Source organism: Trachemys scripta, chromosome 9, assembly GCF_013100865.1.
Source record: "Trachemys scripta elegans isolate TJP31775 chromosome 9, CAS_Tse_1.0, whole genome shotgun sequence".
NCBI lineage: Eukaryota > Metazoa > Chordata > Testudines > Emydidae > Trachemys > Trachemys scripta.
In genome coordinates this window covers 97,876,929-97,896,436 of record NC_048306.1, presented here as the reverse complement: position 1 = coordinate 97,896,436, position 19,508 = coordinate 97,876,929, and positions in this window count along the sequence as shown.

The following is a 19,508-nucleotide window of genomic DNA, read 5'->3' as shown; positions in this document are numbered from 1 at the left end:
TCCATAGAACTTCCCAAATTCCTAGAGCAGATATTTTTAGAGAAACATCCCATCTTAAATTAAAAATGGTCAGTGATTGAGAATCCACCGTGATCCTTGGTAAATTGTTCCAGTGGTTAGTTATCTTCCCTCTTAAACATTTCTGCCTTATTTCCCATCTGAGTTTGTCTAGCTGCGACCTCCATGTTCAAGACCTTTCCTTGCTAGCCTGAAGAGCCCGTTATGAAATATTTGTCCCCCAGGTAAGTACTTATAGGCTGATCAAGTCACCCCTTAAACATCTTTTTATAAGAGAGAGTGAGTGTCTGAGTGTCTCCCGGCTGAGGATCCCAGCATCTAAACGCCAGCCGCTCCCTGGGAGGGAGAAACCCTGGCCTTGCTGTGGAGGCTAAATACTATCTTGATGGGAAAGACGCATGATTTCAGAGGTGGTACTCTGCGGCTGTAGGCCTAGCTCCTCGAAGCTATTGAACTCCCAAGGGAATTGGATACCAAAGTACCTTTCAGGATCTGCTCCTCAGTTGCCCCCAAGGATGAGCCAGTCTCTGCACTGCCAGGGCCCTGGTCTTTCAGCCGAGCAGACTACTTTCTTAGGCATCTTCCAGCTGGTTTCTGGGTTAGTAGGACAGGAGTCATCAGGGGCCTCGTGAGAAGCTGTGCTAGAAGAACATCTGGGGGAGTGTTTAGAGCAGGGGGGTCTCCCTGCAGAGGCCGCTCACGGGAGGTGGCAGCTCCGAGAGCGGGAAGGCGCCGCGGGCTGGCCATTAGGGACGTGAATCCCAGCAAAGCTGCCAGCTTCTCCAGGGTAGTTTCTTCAGCAATTGCAAGAGGCCTGGCTGTGGGCGGGAGCATATGTACAGGTATGGACACCATCTACCTAACCCTGCCTGGGGTTTGCACTCAGTTTAACCTGCCTGTCGCTGCAGTGTTGGGACTCCCCGGCTGCATCTGGCTAGGGTGGTTTCCCCTTTAAGGTCCTGGTGTTTCTAGAAGGCGCAGTGGCTGGGGGTGGGACTAGCACTCAGCCCGTCCTGACAAGGTAGCTGGGAGAGGCACAGGGCTGGCTGTGGTAGGGGAGAAGCCGCTGGAGTGTGATGGGGAGGCAGAGGTACTTTCATGGGCTCCCTTCCTAGCGTGGATTTCTGAATCCCTTTGTAGGACTAGGGAGGAGTTTAAAATAAAAACCCGGCAGCCCCTAACCTGTAGCCTCTCTCTGCTGCTTCGCTCTAACCTCCCTCCAGGGTTTTACAGCTAGGAATCACTTCACCTCCAGCACCAGCTGAGCTTCACCAGGTGGGCCAAGCATTCATGAGGACATGCCCCATCTTTTTGGAACGTGTAACGCTGGTCTCTGTCTGAACTGCGCCAGCACAAAACTGGGAGATTTCCCCTCTGCTGGGTTCCAGGTCCAGGGTGATAAACATATCCTGGCTGTTGGGGAAAGCGGTTTCTCCGCTTCCTTGCTGCTGTGAGCTATCTACATTATCTTCATCCTCATCTTCCTCATACCCCGAATCTGCTTCCCTGTGTGTTTCTCCAGTGAAGGAGTCAAAGCACACGGGTGGGGTAGTGGTGGCTGCACCCCCTAGCATGGCATGCAGCTCCACGTAGAAGCGGCATGTTTGCGGCTCTGCCCCGGACCTTCCGTTTGCCTCTCTGGCTTTGTGGGAGGCTTGCCTTAGCTCCTTAATTTTCACGCGGCACTGCTGTGTGTCCCTGTTATGGCCTCTGTCCTTCATGGCCTTGGAGACCTTTTCTAATATTTTGCCATTTCGTTTACTGCTCCGGAGTTCAGCTAGCACTGATTCATCTCCCCATATGGCGAGCAGATCCCGTACCTCCCGTTCGGTCCATGCTGGAGCTCTTTTGCGATCCTGGGACTCCATCACGGTTACCTGTGCTGATGAGCTCTGCGTGGTCACCTGTGCTCTCCACGCTGGGCAAACAGGAAATGAAATTCAAACGTGCGCGGGGCTTTTCCTGTCTACCTGGTCAGTGCATCTGAGTTGAGAGCGCTGTCCAGAGCGGTCACAACGAAGCACTGTGGGATAGCTCCCGGAGGCCAATAACGTCGAATTCCGTCCACACTACCCCAATTCCGACCCGCTAAGGCCGATTTTATCGCTAATCCCCTCGTCGGAGGTGGAGTAAAGAAACCGGTTTAAAGGGCCCTTTAAGTCAAAAAAAGGGACTTAGCCGTGTGAACGTGTCCAGGCTTAATTCGATTTAACGCTGCTAAATTCGACCTAAACTCGTAGTGCAGACCAGGCCTGAGTTCCTGGCCTTGTATTGTGTTCCCTAGAGTTAGTGGAAAAGACCACGTAGGATGGAGCCTGCTGCAGCCATCAGCGGTTTTCGCTGGTTGCAAGGGTTACGGCTGCCTGCTCATTTTAAGGCATCTAGCTGACTGATGCTCTACATCTGAGTCTCTCTACACTTACGCGGATGTTACTGAGCTCAAAGCCTGGCCCATTGTCCTGAATCACCTGCCTAATTGCACCAAGCACTGGTATGCAGCATTGTGGCCGCGGGGGTCCCAAGATATAAGAGACAAGGTGGGTAAGGACTGACTTCTGGGGGTGAGAGGGGCAAGGTTTTGAGCTTACCCAGAGCTGGTCTTCAGGTCTGTCTTTCTCACTCATGGGGATTTGCAGTAGCTGGTTCCATACCAGCTATGGGGGCTTCCTCTCAGGCTGGGCTGGCTACATCCAGCCACACTCACTACCCTGCCTCTTTGAGGGATGATTAGCAGGAGTGAAGGGTGATTGATGGGTGGGTTTTCCGCTCTCCGCCTGAACGGCTGCCTTGACCGGATTATGGCTTGCCATGGGTCAGAACCATGCACCAAAATGGAACTGGCAAACACGGAGTGTAGGGACCACAGCTCTGTCCCACAAAGTAGCTGGGAGCCTTGGCCGGGGGAGGAGGCGTTGGAGGTGGAAGCACTAAACAGATACGGGAATCAAGGATGTTTGAAGTGAGCACCAGCGAGCACATCCCCTGCTCAGCGGAGGGGCCCTACAACGCACTCAGCCAGCCAAGGGTTCCGCCTGATGCCCTGTTGAAGGCTCTGGCTTTTGGTGGGTGACCAGCGTAGCCCAGATCATCTGTTTCCTGGTAGAGCCGGGGGGGAGACTAACCACGTTAACCCTTTGGAGACTGCAGACGGAGGGGGCAGCTGATGGAGACCTGGCTGGAGGCTGGGCTATCTCTAGCCCTGTCTGGCAGTGCCTTGGCCATCCTGACTCTGACCGCAAATGGGCCTTCCCTTGGAGGGCCATGGCTGTGTGCACATGAGGAATAAGAGAGGGGGGCAGGCCTCTTAAGCCCGCCCCTGACCCTTGGCTGGCAGCAGCAGGCCCCAGACCAGTTTAAGGTCAAGCTTGAGCTCTCTAAAGGACCTTGCTTGTCTCTGGGCCTTTAATGGCCGCAGTGAACAAGACAGAAAGTCAGACCAGGGGCAGCTTTCAGGCAACGTCCGCCCAAGCTGTGATGGGTTTAGCCTGGAGAAGGGGCCTTATCCCTATTTTACCAATGGGGAACTAAGGCCCAGATCCTCAAAGGGGCCTAACTTCTACCAACCTCAGTGACTAGCCGAGGGTCGCCCAGGAACTGAACAGAGGTCTCCCACGCCCATGGCTGGTGCTCTAACCACTGAACCGTCCTCCCCCTGCCATTTGCATGAGGATCTCGCTTTACGAGCGTGGGTGAGTTTAACCCCTCGGAAGTAGGGCGGTACCATCCACCCCAGACACAGAGGCAGAGTGAGGGGCTCAAGGCCACCCAGTGACGGAGGTGGGAATGGAACCCAGGAGTCCTGAGCCCCAGTCCTGTGCTTTAGGGACCAAGCTTCTCTAGCTGGAGATGTTAGCTAGGGCCGCGGGGACGGAGTGTACGGCGATGCCCGTCGTGGCCCCACCGGAGGTTTGAACGAAGGTCTCCGCGCACGGAGCAGGCACAGGCTGGGTTTAGGGCTGCGTGAGGTAAAATATGCCAATGAGCTGCCGGCGCTGCAGAGCGTGGGCGGAGCGAAGCGCTGGCCTCCACAGAGCCCCCGTGGTCCTGCCGCTTCCATGCACACTGAGGTGCTCGCTTTATATTAACAAGAGGTTAAACGAGGGCCGGGAGCCGGAGCTGGGTTGAGTTGGCACAGAGCCGCCACCTGCAGCGTCTGCCCAGGTTACTGTCCAAGGTCGCCCTTGCAAAAGGAGGCTTTGTCTGCAGGGTGAATTTGCCCAGATCCCATCGATCCATGGCCAGCCCCCAGTGCAGCTGCCCTCCTGTAACCCCACATTGTGGAGAAAGGAAGCGGTATTTACCCTGGGGGAGCGCAGCAGATATAAACCCTGGCTTGGCCGGCCTGCAAAGGGGTTTGCCCCAGTGTAACTACGCCAAGGGCTGCGATCAGGACAAAACCCCAGTGCGGACAAGGCACAAGACACGGTGGTTATCGGGTGTCCGCAACTGGGGAGGGAGAGGAACCGGTTGGGGGGGGGGGGATGAGAGACATAGCGGCTGTGACGAAACCGCTGAGTTTATGAACCTCCAGGAGAAGGGGGGAGTGAAACAATCCTGTGAGCGTGAGATCGGGAACGTCCGCTAGAGCCCAGCCTGCAGGCCAGCTTCCCCCGGTCCACCGCTTTCGGCCAGCCCTGAGCCCGCCCACTGTCCCCGCTCATCGGCCTGCCAGCCAGCGGCCCTCGGCCCCCCACCCTCGCCCTGCCAGCCCACCATCCTCAGCCAGCTGCCCGCCACCTTTGCCCTGCCCCCCAACCCCCACTGCCCTCCGCTCCCAGCCTCACAGTCCGGCCACAGCTGCCTTGTATGCCCCCGGGGGTGCATACTGCAGGGCAGACTTGGTGTTGCTAATTGCCAGGAGGGGGGAGCTCTCCTCCCCTGACCGTTCCCCTCAGTCCTGCCCCCCCAGCCAGGAGGGAATCTGGGGGGACCTCTTGACACCCCCAAACCAAGCCCACTGTCAGTACCTCCAAGGCAGCTGGGCCCAGCTGTAACCATAACAGCCTGTGCCTCTGTCCCAGCCAAGCACAATGGCCGGGCAGCTTGGGAAGGCCCCTCCTCCCCCATGTGTGTCCCTCCTGGGGGGTCTGGGAACACATGCAGACCAGCCCTTTGCACGCCGGGCCCGGGCAGGGAGAAGCCCTGAGATGAAAGGGCCCAGAGGAAGCCTCGGTTAAATTTGCTGGCAGGGGACTTGCCTCCCCCTCTGCCCTTCCCACCACGGATCTCCAGGTGCTTCACTGAGCCTCACGGCCCCCTGGGAGGGAAGCGAGTGTTTCAATTGCCATCCTACCGATGGGGAAACTGAGGCACACAGCGGCGAGGAGACTCGCCTAAGCTCCCAAAAGAAAACAGTGGCAGAAATAGAACCCAGGAGTTCTGACTTCCCCTCCCCCGCCTCGTTTCAATCACAAGGGCCTGCCCAGCTGGCCACCAACAGATTGCTAAACCCTTGCTGCAATCCTGGGCTTTTGCAATGGGACTGGGTGCAGTGATAAAGACAGCCACAAGGGGGCGTAGGGGGCTGACCCATAACCTCCCAAGGGGGGGTGGGGAGGGCACAGTGCCCCTGCCAGGTTAGCAGAACATGACGTAGTCGCAGCTTCTGTAGGCAGAGCTCAGGGGACACACAGTAGGTGCCTGGCATCCCTCCCGTCCCCACTCCGGGCCATCCTCCCATCCCCCTCTCTTTCAGGGACTCCTTGCAACCCGCTACGCCCACCCCAACCCTTATACCAGGGGCTGTGTGTGTCCCCCAGACCCTCTCCCCCCAGGGCAGAGTGTCCCATTGTCCCCTCCACCATATGCCAGGAGCATTGTGTGCCCCCAATTTGTCCCTTCACCCCCTGCCCATGGCCCTGTGTGCCCCCTCATGCCCTTTCCCCATCTTCACTCCCTCCTCTGGGTTCCAGCCCTCCTCCCACGGCCCTGTTTTCCCCTCCGCAGGGCCCTGCTTCCCCACCCACCCAGTCCCTGTTCCCTTATCACCGCGCCCCCGCAATCCTTTGTGGGTTCCTGCTTGCCCCACCACCCCATTGGATCCCTGCAGGCTGTCGAGTTGTGGTCGGACCTCTTTTGGTTCAGCCAATAAACCTTCTGTGGGGGGTTTCCACCCCAAAGACACAGGAGAGCCGGGGGAATGGACGGCGTTCCTGGAGATAAAGGGTGAGACCTGCAGGCCCAGCAAGGACAGCCTGGCTTTCCCCACTGGAGTGTCAGTGAGCAATATTTATAAAGCACCTTCCATCCAAAGTATCCAACCGATTGATTGCAAACTATAGACATAGAATGAGGTGACTTAACCCACCCCTGAAATGCAGCCACCTCTGGGGTGGAATACGACAGCTGTTTAGCAACCACACAGCGATGCTCCACCGCAGAATTTAGTGTGCTGCCTCCAATGAGAGCTGCAGGGGAGAAATAGGTCAGCAGAATAGAACCGCCTTCTTCTCTGTTTCCAACCTATCTGGCCCCCTTGCCAGTTTCATTCCTACCTGTTTTGCTTTTCCACTTGCCCGAGGGCCGTGTTCCCGATGGCTCTCCTGTAGTTTGTTGTCTGTCTTGGAGCAGCAGACAATCTAGACAACCCCGGTGCTGGGCTGGGAGGGGTGTCTAGTTTTACTGACATGGGTTAGCATCCCTCCGCCATAGCCTCTTTCTCCGCCAGGAGGCTGGTGTCCCATTCCCTTTCAGTCTCCAGCTCTGTCTTCGTGAGCAGTCAATCTGGACAAGGCCCTCCCTCGCCTGCCCCACATTAAACAGACCCGGGGTGCTCAGACTCTCCGTCCAGGGGCTGCGCCGCACCCATGCCACAAACCAAAAGGCTGCATCAAGTGGAAAACCTCCCCACCAATGGCACATATGAGAGGTTACCTCCTGGACAGTACCAGTCCTTGTAAACCCTGGCCTCGGGGGCAGAGCTGGAGACAGCTCGGGTGGGCCGGTAGCGGGGGCATAAAGCCGTCTTTTCCCGCATTGCCCTGGGCTGTGCTTCCAGGATGAGCAGCTGTATATTGGGGTTGCCTGTTACTTGGCCGGGGTCCCTTTGTGAAGGGACCTGCAATGAGAGACGCTCACAAGTACAGATTCGGCTCTGCAGCAGCGCTTCTCCCGACAAGCCCAGAGACCAGGGACGTGGTCTAGCGAGCTGCCCAGAGACCAGGGACGTGGTCTAGCGAGCTGCCCACGGCCAGGGGGGTCTGCTGATCCGCTGAGGAAAGGCAGCAGTTTTCCCCTTTGGAGGGGAGAGGGAGACAGCTCCTGAGACCCACTGATGCCCAACATGCATCGGCCGGCGGCCTGGGTATGTGAGGCAGAGGCCCCAGATGTTGGAGAACAACAAAGAGCAGGGAGACCACCCAGCCTGAGAATCGAGCCTTCCTAGTCACGTTAGCCTGTAGACTAAAGCAGTACAAATGCTTGCAATTAACCACCCCGGGACGGAGCCCCCGCGGGTGCCGCTTGCTGTGGGGTGGGCGGAGCCGGGCTGGTTTACATCAGCAGAGGGCCTGGCCCTAAGAACGTAGCAACAGCCTGAGCTTGGGTTGGAGTGAAGAGGGGAAAGGGGTGATAGCCTGGCTCCAAACCATGGGAGCCCAGGAGATGGTGCAAAGACAGCTCCTGTGCTGGAGAGGGACCAACTGTCCTCTTCAGAGAGGCCGATCCTAGGCAGACGTTGGGTGGGGCCGTGTTCTGCGCTCCAGGAGCCCCGGCTGGGTTCTAATCCCTCCGCAGACCCTGATTCCCTCTGCAGACTTGGGCGAGTCACTTATCCCCTGTGCCGCTGTTTCCTGCTCTAGGAAAACGGGGGCCAGTGGCAGTTAATGACCCCCCCCCCCGGGAGGATCTGGGAGGTGCTTTGAAGACAGAGTGAGGAGGCTGCACTAAAGAGGAGTGGGGGAAGTGAAGGTGGCCACCGGGCAGCGTGATTGCATAGGAGGAAATGCACAAGACAGCACTGAGAGCCCCAGCACCTGCAGCGAGAGTCGTGGCAGCTGAAGTCTAAGAGCTGCTCAGAGGCCAGGGTGATGGGCAGGGTGTGAGTACCTAGAACAGAACAAGCCAGAGCACTGAAAGCTGCCGGGCCTTGGAGTGTTACGGGGCGGTCGAGGGGGGGAAGGGACGGGGAATCTGGCAAACTGGGTTCTGTTCCTGACGCCGACATGGGCTTCTTGGCTGTGTCTCGAATTCTCTGTGCCTTCTTTGCCCCTGTCTGTGTAACGGGGCTACCAGTGCCTTACCTGGGAGGGACGTGGCACTGCTCAGCCGCTACGGGGCGCTTACGGTCATACACAGCTGTGACGCTGTTGCAAATGCATCTACACAGCAGGAAGGCCCTGGCACCAAGCCCGGGCAGCATCGTCTCTCTGCTCCACCCTGCCGGTTCCTGCTGTAGCAGCCACGGCCCCAGGTGGCGCTGGCGAGCCGGGGCTCGCTGGGTGGGGCTGTAGCAGGCTCCTTCAGTCGTGCGTGGATTGGCACAGCAGGGCCGTCACACACGCCCCAGGGAGTCACAGTTCCTCTTAAGCTGTGCTGGCAGGGGTTGGGCCAGGGGAACCTGTCCCTACTCTGAGGTGCTCCGGGGAGGAGAAGGCCGAGCCCCGGGTGTGCCCAGGGTGATGTCTAGGGCAAGGGAGGCTCCACTCTGCTTCAGGGCCCCGCGTCACCATTGTCACAAGCCCCCCAGCCCACACTCGTCCTGGTGCTTTGGATCTAATCCCTCCTCCCCCAGCAAGGAAAAGCCGTAGCAGCCCCAGTGACAGTGACACAGAGCAGAGAGGAGCCCGGGCACCAGCAGCTTCCCCTCTCTGGGATTAGCAGCCAGTGCCAGATGGAAATCGCTTTGACTGAGCTTAGACACCCAGGGGACTGGAGCAGCAGGAGCACAGTGGCTAAATCAGGGCGTGCCAGGAGCTGGATAGGCCTTTACCAGGGGAGAAACAGGCTCTCAGCCTCCTTCCCCCTGAGCTGCCAGCCCCTCCACCCTGGAGCCTGCTTCTGGCTTCAAGTCCTGTGAGTTTCCCAGCCCGTTGGGCCCAGTAGCAGCGAGATCAGAACCATGGCCCCGGGCTTGTCTAGGTGGGGATCATCGACTGCAAGGCAACAGGTGCTTTACCCGTGCCAAGCGGGTGCCCCTCACACCTCACTCGCGAGATCGCGGTGCCCGTCTGCTCGGTGCTGGCTGGGTTAGCGCCGTAACTGGAGGATTGGGGAAGTGTCCTCTGTTTATAGCACCCTGGTGGGACGGGCTGTGGGGCTAGTGCGTGGTTTTGCAGTGAGTTCAGAGGCCTCTCCCTCTCGGATCGCAGACTCCCACACCCCCAGGGCAATGAGTGCTGTGAGCAGATGGGCTGCAAACTCGCCCAGAGTCATGGACTGGGACCCCACTGCGCTAGGTGCTGTACAAACCCAGAACAACAACACGGTCCCTGCCCTAAGGAGCTTCCCGTCTAAGTACAAGACAAGAGACAACAGATGGGTACAGGCAGACCAACGGGGGAGTACTAGGAAGCAGTGAGACACTATTGGTGAGCGGCCATGGTCACGGCACAGAAACAGCTTACCTGGTGTCCATTTTTTGGGCAGATTTCCCGACAAAGAGTAGTTCTGAAGAGGGATTTGAAGGTGGCTAATGAGGTGGCTTTGCAGATGTTTATGGGGGCAGCCCTGCAGAAAGCACCAAGGGGGTTCTTTGAACCTTTAACAGGCAGTAGTGGCTGAGATCCTGGGCCGACCGGAGCCAGGATCCCACATCTCGATAGCGATGGAGAGATGACGGGTCAGGTGGGGATTGCCTGGGTAAGGCCCGGAGAGCAAAGACAAGCAGCTTCGGTTGGATGCGACAGAGAAAGGGGGATGAAACGAGAGGGGTCAAAGAATGAGCTTTATTACTGAAGTGACGAGTGATCCTGAGACACAAAGAAGGGCCCTGAGGGACTTTTAGAAGATGGGTGTTTAGCCCTTTCTGAAAACCAGGTCCCTTTAATGCATCTCTTGCCGGGAAGCCAAACGCTGAGGCCCCACCAGGTCACTGGTCACTACTGAAAGCGTAGGTCTTAGTGACGGTGTGATGCTTGTCATGTGGGGCTGGATCTCCTGGCTGTCCCCCAGGGGAGATCAGAGCCTACACAGCATGTCCAGGCTTTTCTGCTGACCTCCACGGATCAGTGCGTCGCCCCTAGGACAGCACTTTTCCAAGAGCCCTGGCTGCAACCTGAAACCCAGCCCCTGAGCCGGGCGAGCTGGATTTCTGAAGAAAGGGGGATCTCTGGTGGAAAGTAGGAGAATTGCAAGGGGACTGCAAAACTGCAGACTTTCTAACGCCGCCTCTGCCAGCCCATGGGGCACAGGCATGGCGCTGCCCTTCTCCCGTGTGCCCTCAGCTGGGAAGGTCTGCAAGAGGAAGGTTGCCAGTGGAGACCAGATCCCCTTGCCTGGCAGGGACACAGGCGTGAGCATGTCACGTACAAGCCCCCAACAGCTTGTAGCTTCCCTCCCAAAGATTCATTTGCTACCAAACAAGCTGCCCTGGTGTGGGGGCACCAGATGCCCGGGACGAGGTTTTCCACAGGACACTGTTTCAAACAGCAGCCGCTCCAGTGGGCCGGCCGCTCTCCAGCAGTCTGCATGGCCAGGGACGGCGGCGGTGGGTTCTGATCACGGTACTGAGCCCATGAGATTGAGGCCATCTGAAGAGCCAGGGGTGGAGTAACTCTGCTGCTGGGCCTTCTTCTTGCCCCTCAGGAAGCGTTGCTACAGCGGGGGGCGGGGGCTGACTAGTTCCTCTTGGGCGTGGCTAAGGGGAGCAGGGGGAGTGCTGCTGGGGAGCCCAGCCGGCCGCACACACGAGGACACCGGGCAGAGCAGTAGGTGGATCCCAAGACCAAGATGGAAAGCTGGGGGGAGAGGCCGGGGGGTCATCGCTGCAGGGGATGAGGATGGGTTGCCTTGTTAGTGCGTGTGATGTAGCCGGGGCAGGTGATCCATAGCGCTGAGCTCCTCTGGGAGGCCATGGAACCCAAACCCTCCATCCCCCCAGCTCGGTCACTGCTCCGGGGGGAGGGGGGGTACGCAAAGAGCCGTGTGTGGCTGGCCCTGCTAGCTAGCGCCCCCGGCTCAGTGCACCCTGCTCCCTTTGTCCAGAAGACTCAGGAGTTGCATTTCAGCCAGGATCTGCCACTGGGTTTATTGGCCTTTCACCCCGGCCACTGCTCCCGCTGCCTGTCTCATGCTAAGGGGCAAGGACGCATGTTGTCCGGCTGCATTAAACAGCTGGCGCTGAAGATTTACAAGCCGAGGGCATTCAGCTGGGTATCCCAGCCGGGCCTGGCAACTTTAGTCTTCGCTACATTTCTGAGTTCTCTCCTCCATCGCCTGGTTTGCCTTTTTTGGCCAAAGATTCCTGGAACTGATTAGGGCCCGTCCAGCCCTGCTGGTACCAAGATCTATGAACGGTCCGAGGCGTCCGCCCGCCTTTAACTTCTCCAAACGGATCTCGCTGTCTAGTCTGGGGAGGGGGCTCTGCTTGTTGGCTTATCAGCTGCGTTTCCTGGCTGGTTGACCCACGGGGTGAAGGATCGTGTCCTCTCCGGGAAGGAATCAGCCCTTTTCTGTCTCCTGGGGGGTTTGGGTACGGAGCTCTCGCTCACAGCTGTTGGTAGCTGGGCAGGCGGCTGATTCTTTGCTCTGCGCTCACAGGATCCCCCGCGGCTTGCTCATCCTCAGGCCTCCCACATGGGAACTTGCAGGGGCGTGAGACTGAAGGCTGGTATCTGAGCCTCCCTTGAGTCCCGCTCTGGGTAGGGCTGCCAAGGGGTTGGAAGCATTGTTGTGGTACAGCGCCATCTGGTGCCCCCGCAGGAGAAGTGGCAAAGCTAAGGATGAAAGGCCAGCCCGAAAGATACTGTAATGAATCGGAGGCCACCCACGATTCCGCAGCTGTTCTGGTGCACCCTAGGGCAGTAGCCGGGAAAGACTCCCAGCCTGCTGCTCCATCAACACAGGCGGTGGGAGGCTGTGGCGCCCGGTAGAAAGCGCACTACCCGGAGACTCAGGAGACCTGGGCTCTGCAGCGGGGTGACTTCTGGCAAGTCACTGCACTTCCCTGTGCCTTGGTTTCCCCATCTGTAAAATGAGGATACCAATAGTGCCCACCTTTATAAAGTGCTTTGAGTTCTACTGAGGAAAAGCTGGATAAGGGTTAGGGGGTATTATTATTACTATTTTTATTATTTGCAGTATAGGGGTTAGGATGTATAGTTGGGAGTTCTGGGCTCCTTCCAGCAGGGGGCAGTGGTGCACACACACCCATATGACAATACTTTGGCCATTGCATCTAACTGCAAATTTACAAAGAGTAAAGCACAAAAAAAAGGGGTGTCTTAGAATAAAGATGAATGCAAAATAAAACCGGGACAGAGCAGGGCACAGAAAGGAAATCCAGTTAATATGGGCAAGAAGCTGGGGGTCTCAGCTCCCTTTTCAGACCCGTAGCCTGGGGCTGTTACACTCTGGGAGTGTACAGACAGCTCTTTGTGGGTGACCATGGGCCAGCAGAGACTGTTACACCCATTCCTGTCGCTCCAAAAACGTGAGGTCAATTTGTCCCGATTTTTAAAAAGATCATCGCACTTTAGCGGGCGTTGGAAAGTTCCCGCTCTCTTGTGCATTCCACTGGATGCTCCAGGCTCATGCCCCTACCCTTCATTACCCACCCGGCCGCCTGCTAGGACAGATGAGCCGCTATCTCTGACAGATGCACCATCACGGCTCGCAGCTCTGGGGACAGGGAAGCAGGCGCTGGTGTTAGAATAACCCCTGGCTGGAGATTGCCACCTGGGAATTCTGCTCTCGGCATTGGTTCACACTTCCCCCTGCTTTCCATGAGATCACCGAGCCTGAACGAGGGACATATCCTGGACAGGATGAAAGGGAGATGCTGGGAGTGTAATCCTAGCCAGCTCCTGCCCTCCTCGGCCACACTAGAGTCCCCCGAAGAGGGAGACGGACTGTAAAAGGCTGGGCCCTGGTACTGGTTTTTTGGGTCATCACCTTTTTTCTGTCACAGGCCATTGACCCACAGAAAAAATCAATCGCAGGCCACTCACCCACCCGAGGGGCACAGAGGCTCGGGGCTGGATGAAATTAGCCAACGGGCCTGATCCGGTCTGCAGGCCGTAGGTCCCCACCCCTGGTGTAAAGGGATTCACCCACTGCAGGAACACCGCCTTGTGGCCAGGCATGGCATAGCAGCTCTTGCCCCATATGGCGCCCCCTACCAACGGTTGTGCCATGGTCTCTTTTCCCACAACTTGGCCCTCAGGCCAGGTCACAGTTTAGTCCACCCCTTCCAGGGGAACAGAGCATCCCACACAGCTGTGGTCCAATGACCTACAGGAGGTCTTCCCGTTGCCTTTGGGCTGCATGGTCCTCACACCCCTTACCTCAGTGGAATTCATCCCACCTTCCTTGGTGCCTGGTAGAGGAACCCAGCCCTCCCTCTGCTCTGGGTTCCAGCCAGGGACTCTGTGTCTGGCAGTCAAGGTCTGCTCCCTCAGACGGCTTGCTGACTCCCTGGACTGCTTCCTCCCTCGTCTATCGCTCAGAGAGTGACTGTCGTGTCTCTTGCTGCAGCCTGTTTCTGCTACAAACTCCCTGGTTTTATAATTACCATCCAGCCCCTCCCCGGCTGGGTTTCATTATCAGTGAAGCCTGGCTTCTTTCTCTTCGTCAGATGCTGCCAGGTATCTCAGGCCCACATGAACCACTCCAGGGCCTGTATGGGGTACACACCCCGTCACCCTCTGCCCTGCACTCACTTAGGCAAGTCACAGCCTCTCAGTGACTCAGCCCCCCAATCTGTAAAGTGGGGATGATCCTTCCTTTGACTTGTCTATTTGGATGGTAAGCTCTGTGAAGCAGGGGCTTTCTCTTGCTTTGTGTCTGGGCAGCACCCAGCAAATGGGGGCCCTGGTCCCAAATTTGGCTTGGAGCCACAGATACTACATACAACTACTGATAAGGAGTGATAGAGACGTCGCTCAGAAATTGACGCTCTTTCTGGATTGGCTTTTGGACACCCCACTCTCTAGCCCTTCGTCACGACTAGCGCTGGTCGGGAACTTGCCGATGAAACTTTTTGTGGTGGAAAATGCTGAGTCATCAAAACCGAAACCGTTCAGGGAACAGGGTCAGGGTTGAGGCTTTTTTTTTCTGCTTGAAAAAGTTTTGAGAACAAGAGTTTTGAAATGTTATGTTTTGGCACTATTGGAACAAAAAAATTCCAGTTTGCCAATTCCAACCAGCTTTTTGTTTAGAAAGTTAAGCTAATTATAGTAAAAAAAAGTCAGAAAATTAATCAATGGCCAGACTGAAAATAAAACATTTTGTTTGACCTGAATTGATTTATTGTGATGATGATGATGATGGTGGTTGTTGTTTTGCAAAAAAAATCTGAGATTTCAACTTTTTGTTCCAATTCGGGACAGGAAATTTTGTAGATATCTCAAAAAACATTGCGGGACTGGAAAACTGTTTCCCACCCTGCTCTAATCCTGAGTCCAAACAATTCGACTGTCCTCCCTGGACTTGCTCCAGCTTGTCTCACAAACAAGTTCTTTGCTTTTTTCCCTGGTTCATCTAGCCCCACCTCTCTCTGGGCCCTTTCCCATTCACTGCGGCAGGGCAAAACTCCATCTCCACCCTGCATCCTGGTCCCTGGTGTTCATAGATTCATAGCATTTAAGGCCAGAAGGGGCCATTAGATCATTTAGTCTGAGCTTCTGTATAACGCCGACCATTACATTGCACCCAGGTAGCCCTGTCTTGAGCCCAATAACGTGTGTTTGGCTAAAACGTCTTCCAGAAACAGATGGAGACTCCACCACTTCCCTTGGAAGCTTGATCCAAATGTTAATCACCCTCACTGGTAAAAATTGGTGCCTTATTTCTAATTTGAATTTGTCTGGTTTGAGCTTCCAGACGTTGCTTCTTGTTGTGCCTTTCTCTGCTAGCTGAAAGAGCCCTCAGCTTCCCGGAGGTCTTCGTGCCTTGACCATCGTTGGTAAGAACGCTGTGGCTTGACTTGACCAGGTGGCACATGCCAAATAAATAAATAGTATCTGGTGTTTTCTCCCTGTGTACGCACTTCTATACTGTGATCAAGCCACCGCTCAATCTCCTTTTTGTAGACTAAATGGATTGAGTTCTCGACGTCTCTCATTGCATGGAATTTTCTCCGGCGTTGGAATAATTTTTGTGGCTCTTTCCTGCACCCTCTAGTCACCATGTGGACATCAGAACCGGAGGCAGTATTCCAGTATCCATCTCACCCATGCCCTGAACAGAGGTAAACTCACCTCCCTGCTCACTACGCCCCTGTTTATACATCCACGGGTCACAGCTCCCCTTTTTTGCTACAGCGTTCCTCAGGTTCAAGAGAGCCTTCCGCGCAGCTGCTGGCATCTGGACCCGCCAGCCTCCGTGCCCAGCCTCATGGACTCTCCATCTCATCTCAGGTCATGGTCCCTCAGCTGGGTGTTAGAGATTTCCCCTTTCCCTCTCCTCTGATTGGATACGAAGCTCCATAGAGTGCTTGGAGGATGGAAAATGCTGTTCACATGACACTGGGCGGGGGGTAGGGGACGACGACATCGCCCTTCATTTATTTCCAGGGTTATTTTTCTACAAACACCCATAAAAATAAAAATCCCTGATCCCCAGCCAGCCTCTGTGTTTGCTCTGCGTCTGCCGGTAGCCCGCGAGCCTCCAGCGGGAGGCCAAGAGCGGCCGGGCACCGTCTGTGGGAGAAGCCCAATATGGCTTGCTCTCCAAACCATCCTCTCCCAGCGCTGCCCCTCCCCACCAGGCTGGGATTAGGGTTGTGGTGGCAAGGTGGAGGGGACTGCCGTGGGCGGTCAGTGCCCCCTCGACGGGCAAGGAGCAGGAGGGAGGGGTGGCAGAGGAGCAGGACACTGGCCTATGATTCTCCCCCCCCCAAAAAAATTTGGACCATGGGTGGGTCGCAAAAAGAGAGAAAGTGCAGTTGGTGGGTTGCCTTAGTAAAACGTTTGGAAACTATGATCATCTGACATCAATACACTGTTGCAATTCATGTTCTAGTCTGCAGCTGCTGTCAGGCATGGACATGAATGGCTTATGTTTAGGGCTTCTGATTTTTTGTTTTAACCAATAAAACAGCCATAGAACACCCCCTGACAGAGCCTTTTAAAAAAAATCCATTTATCCAATAAACACCAGAAATGGCTACTTGGACCTAAGGGCTTGTCTACATGGACAGTAGTGCAGACCACGCGGGTGTGATTTCTAAAGCGCACTAACATGTTGCGCGTAAATTGGTCCATGTAGACCCTGTTGGCACACACTAAAGTTTCCCTAGTGCACTTCAGCACGGCGCGGTTTGAAACAGTTTTACGTTAAAAACACATGAGGGAAAGTTACCAAGAGATGACTCATCACGGTATATACTACTGCAATGAATAACGGACATAAATCGCAGTAATCTATACAAAGAGAAAGCCCCGAAGGACCCCGACTTTTGGACAACTACATAAAACTCAAAAATTGCTAAAAATAAACTCCAAAACCTGAAACAAAGAAACCCTGAAAAGCCAAAGCCCTAATTATGTTCCAGCTTTACAAAGATCGGGTTCTCTGTTGGGCAGATGTCTTACCTGGGGATCTCCAGACCCACACGGTATTTTGTAAATGGGGAAGGAGAGGTTTAGAGTCAGGAAAATCAGCTTACCCTTAACTACAGCATGGCTCCCATGGAACAAGGCTAGTAACAATGGGGTTGTGCCTGTGGCTGCCTTAACAGATGCTTAAACCCCCTTACGCTCCGTGGCAGGCTTCCCTCTGTCTAATCTCCAGCCTCCACTTCCTGTGTTCATCTAATACAACCCTCTTCTTCGTCTCACTTTTGGTGCAAGAGTCTTCTCCTTTTGCAGCTCTGGAAATAACTTCTCCTATCATTCGCCCCATGTTGATGTCTCCAGCTTGTTTCAAGTCTCAGCGGAAAATAGCACAGGAAACATACAGAGAGCTCATAAGACAGTTACATTTTCCGTAACTGGTGTTCTTCGAGATGTGTTGCTCATGTCCATTCCATATTAGGTGTGGTGCTTGCCACATGCACCGGTGCTGGAAGTTTTTCCCTCAGCAGTATCCGTAGGGGACCGGCTCTGGCGCCCTCTGGAGTGGCACCCGCATGGCACGGTATAAGGGACACCGCCGGCTCCCCCCACCCATGCCGGAAACTCCGACCGTGGGGAAGGAGGGTGGGTCGTGGAATGAACATGAGCAACACATCTAGAAGAACACCAGTTACGGAACAGGTAACTGTCTTTTCTTCTTCGACTGCTTGCTCATGTCCTTTCCATATTAGGTGACTCCCAAGCAGTACCCCTGGAGGTGGGTACGAGTTCATGGACACGTAGATTGCAGCACAGCTCTGCCGAACCCAGTGTTGTCCCTGGCCTGCTGAGTGATGGCATAATGAGCGGTAAACGTGTGGACGGAACCCCCGCCAGGTCGTAACAGGTCCTTATGCACGAGATAATCCGATTGGAAATCCGCCGCGAAGACACCGGAAGTCCCTTCATCCCATCTGCTGTAGCGATGAAGAGCTGAGTTGATGTAACAAAAGGCTTGGTACCTTCTAAGTAGAAAGCCAAGGCCCTCCAGACGTCCAGGGTGTGAAGACACCTCTCTTCAGTGGTCTTGTGCGGTTTGGGACAGAACACCGGGAGGAAGATGTCCTGGTTCATATGGAAGGTGGAGACCACCTTCGGCAGGAAGGCCAGGTGGGGCCACAGCTGAACCTTGTCTTTGTAGAAGACCGTGTACGGTGGTTCTCAGGTCAAGGCTTTAATTTCCGAGACCCGTCTCTCCGATGTCACCACCATCAGGAACGTGACCTTCCAAGACAGGTGGGAAAAGGAGCAGGAATCAAGCGCTCAAAGGGCAGGCTGGTGAGCATAGAGAGGACCAAGTTAAAATCCCACTGCAGGACAGGAGCCCATACCTGCGGGAAGAGTCTCTCGAGCCCTCTCAAGAATCCAACCATCATATCATGTGAAAACACTATCTGTCCTTGGATTGGCGGGTGAAAAGCGGAGATGGCTGCGAGACGCATTCTAATGGAAGAGTGTGCCAGGCCCTGGTTCCTCAAATGGAGCAGGTAGTCCAGCCTGTATGGAGGAATGCGAGGGAGAGATGCCTGGGCCAAGCAATTCAGATGCCTCCTGACCAGCTTCCTGGCACTGCATTATTTCTGGCCACCCAGCGAGTATGAATGACATGTCCCCCTCCATCCCCCAACTCCCTCCAGATGAGGCGGTCCCGGGGAACTGGGCCTTTAAGGGGTTCAGGTGCCATTTCCCCATCGGCTCCCTTGATCACACGACAGAGCAGGTGACGGAGAGCCAGGCTGCTGGGGATATAAGAGGCAGCAGGATGTGCAGGAGCCAGCAAAGGGCCAGAGCCGAGGTGACCGAAGGCCCTGGGGAGCCAGAGGAGACACCTGCCCAGCAGCAGGCACTGTAGGGAGTGGCCTGGTGGAGCAGGGTGGGCTTGGGGTTAGGCAGGGCAGCTGCCCATGTTATGGAGCACCAGGGCTGGGGTCCACCGCAGAGAGAGGGCAGGGGTCCCTCCTATGATGCCATCTGCAGAGGGGATGGCTGCACTAGTGCAGGGAGCTGTGATGGGCATCTTAGCTTTTGTGGGACTCTCCTTTTGCCCCGGACTGGGGGGCCAATCACCAGCAAGTCCCAAATCCTCTGTCCAGCCAGAGGAGAAATGGAGGCAGCAGGTGCACCCTGCTACCAGCCCAGGTACGCTGTTATTCTGTGCTCATGGGAGGCCAGGCATTTCCCCAGGGCTGCATTTCACCCCAGCTCTGGCCTCCTCGCTGTGCCAGTGCAGCGTGAGCAACTTGAGGGGATGCAAGAGTTGCAAAGCAGGCACTGAATGTAACGTGCCCTCAGGCTACCTGTGCACCTTTTGTTTGCCTGAATCAGATCATTAACTTCATTAAGAAGGCTCAATTGACCCAGCGGAGTGTTAGCAGACAGAACAGATCCAGGGCATCGGGCCAGGAGGAAGGCCGATTTCGCTTTCCAAGGAGTTGAATGAGCTCCCAGCTTTCCCAGCAGTCAGGGATAGACGGTCCGGCCAGAAACATGGCCAGCAATGTGAGATACAGCGTCAGTGGCGTGCTGGCAGCGCCTGGCTGGCTGGATAGACAGTGTGGGAGAGGGAAGGGAGAACGCGGGTGGATCTAGCTATTCTCCGTTTTGCTAGTGACAAGGGGCTGGTTTGACTTCCTTCACTGGGATGTCCCTTTCCCTCCAAGCCAGCCGGACCCACCCCCCCATTCATCAGTATGGGAAGGACAAGGTGACGGCTGATGAATCTCAAACCCCTTTCCCCCCCAGTTGAAAACATCTGGCCTAAGGACCTGGGAGCATGAG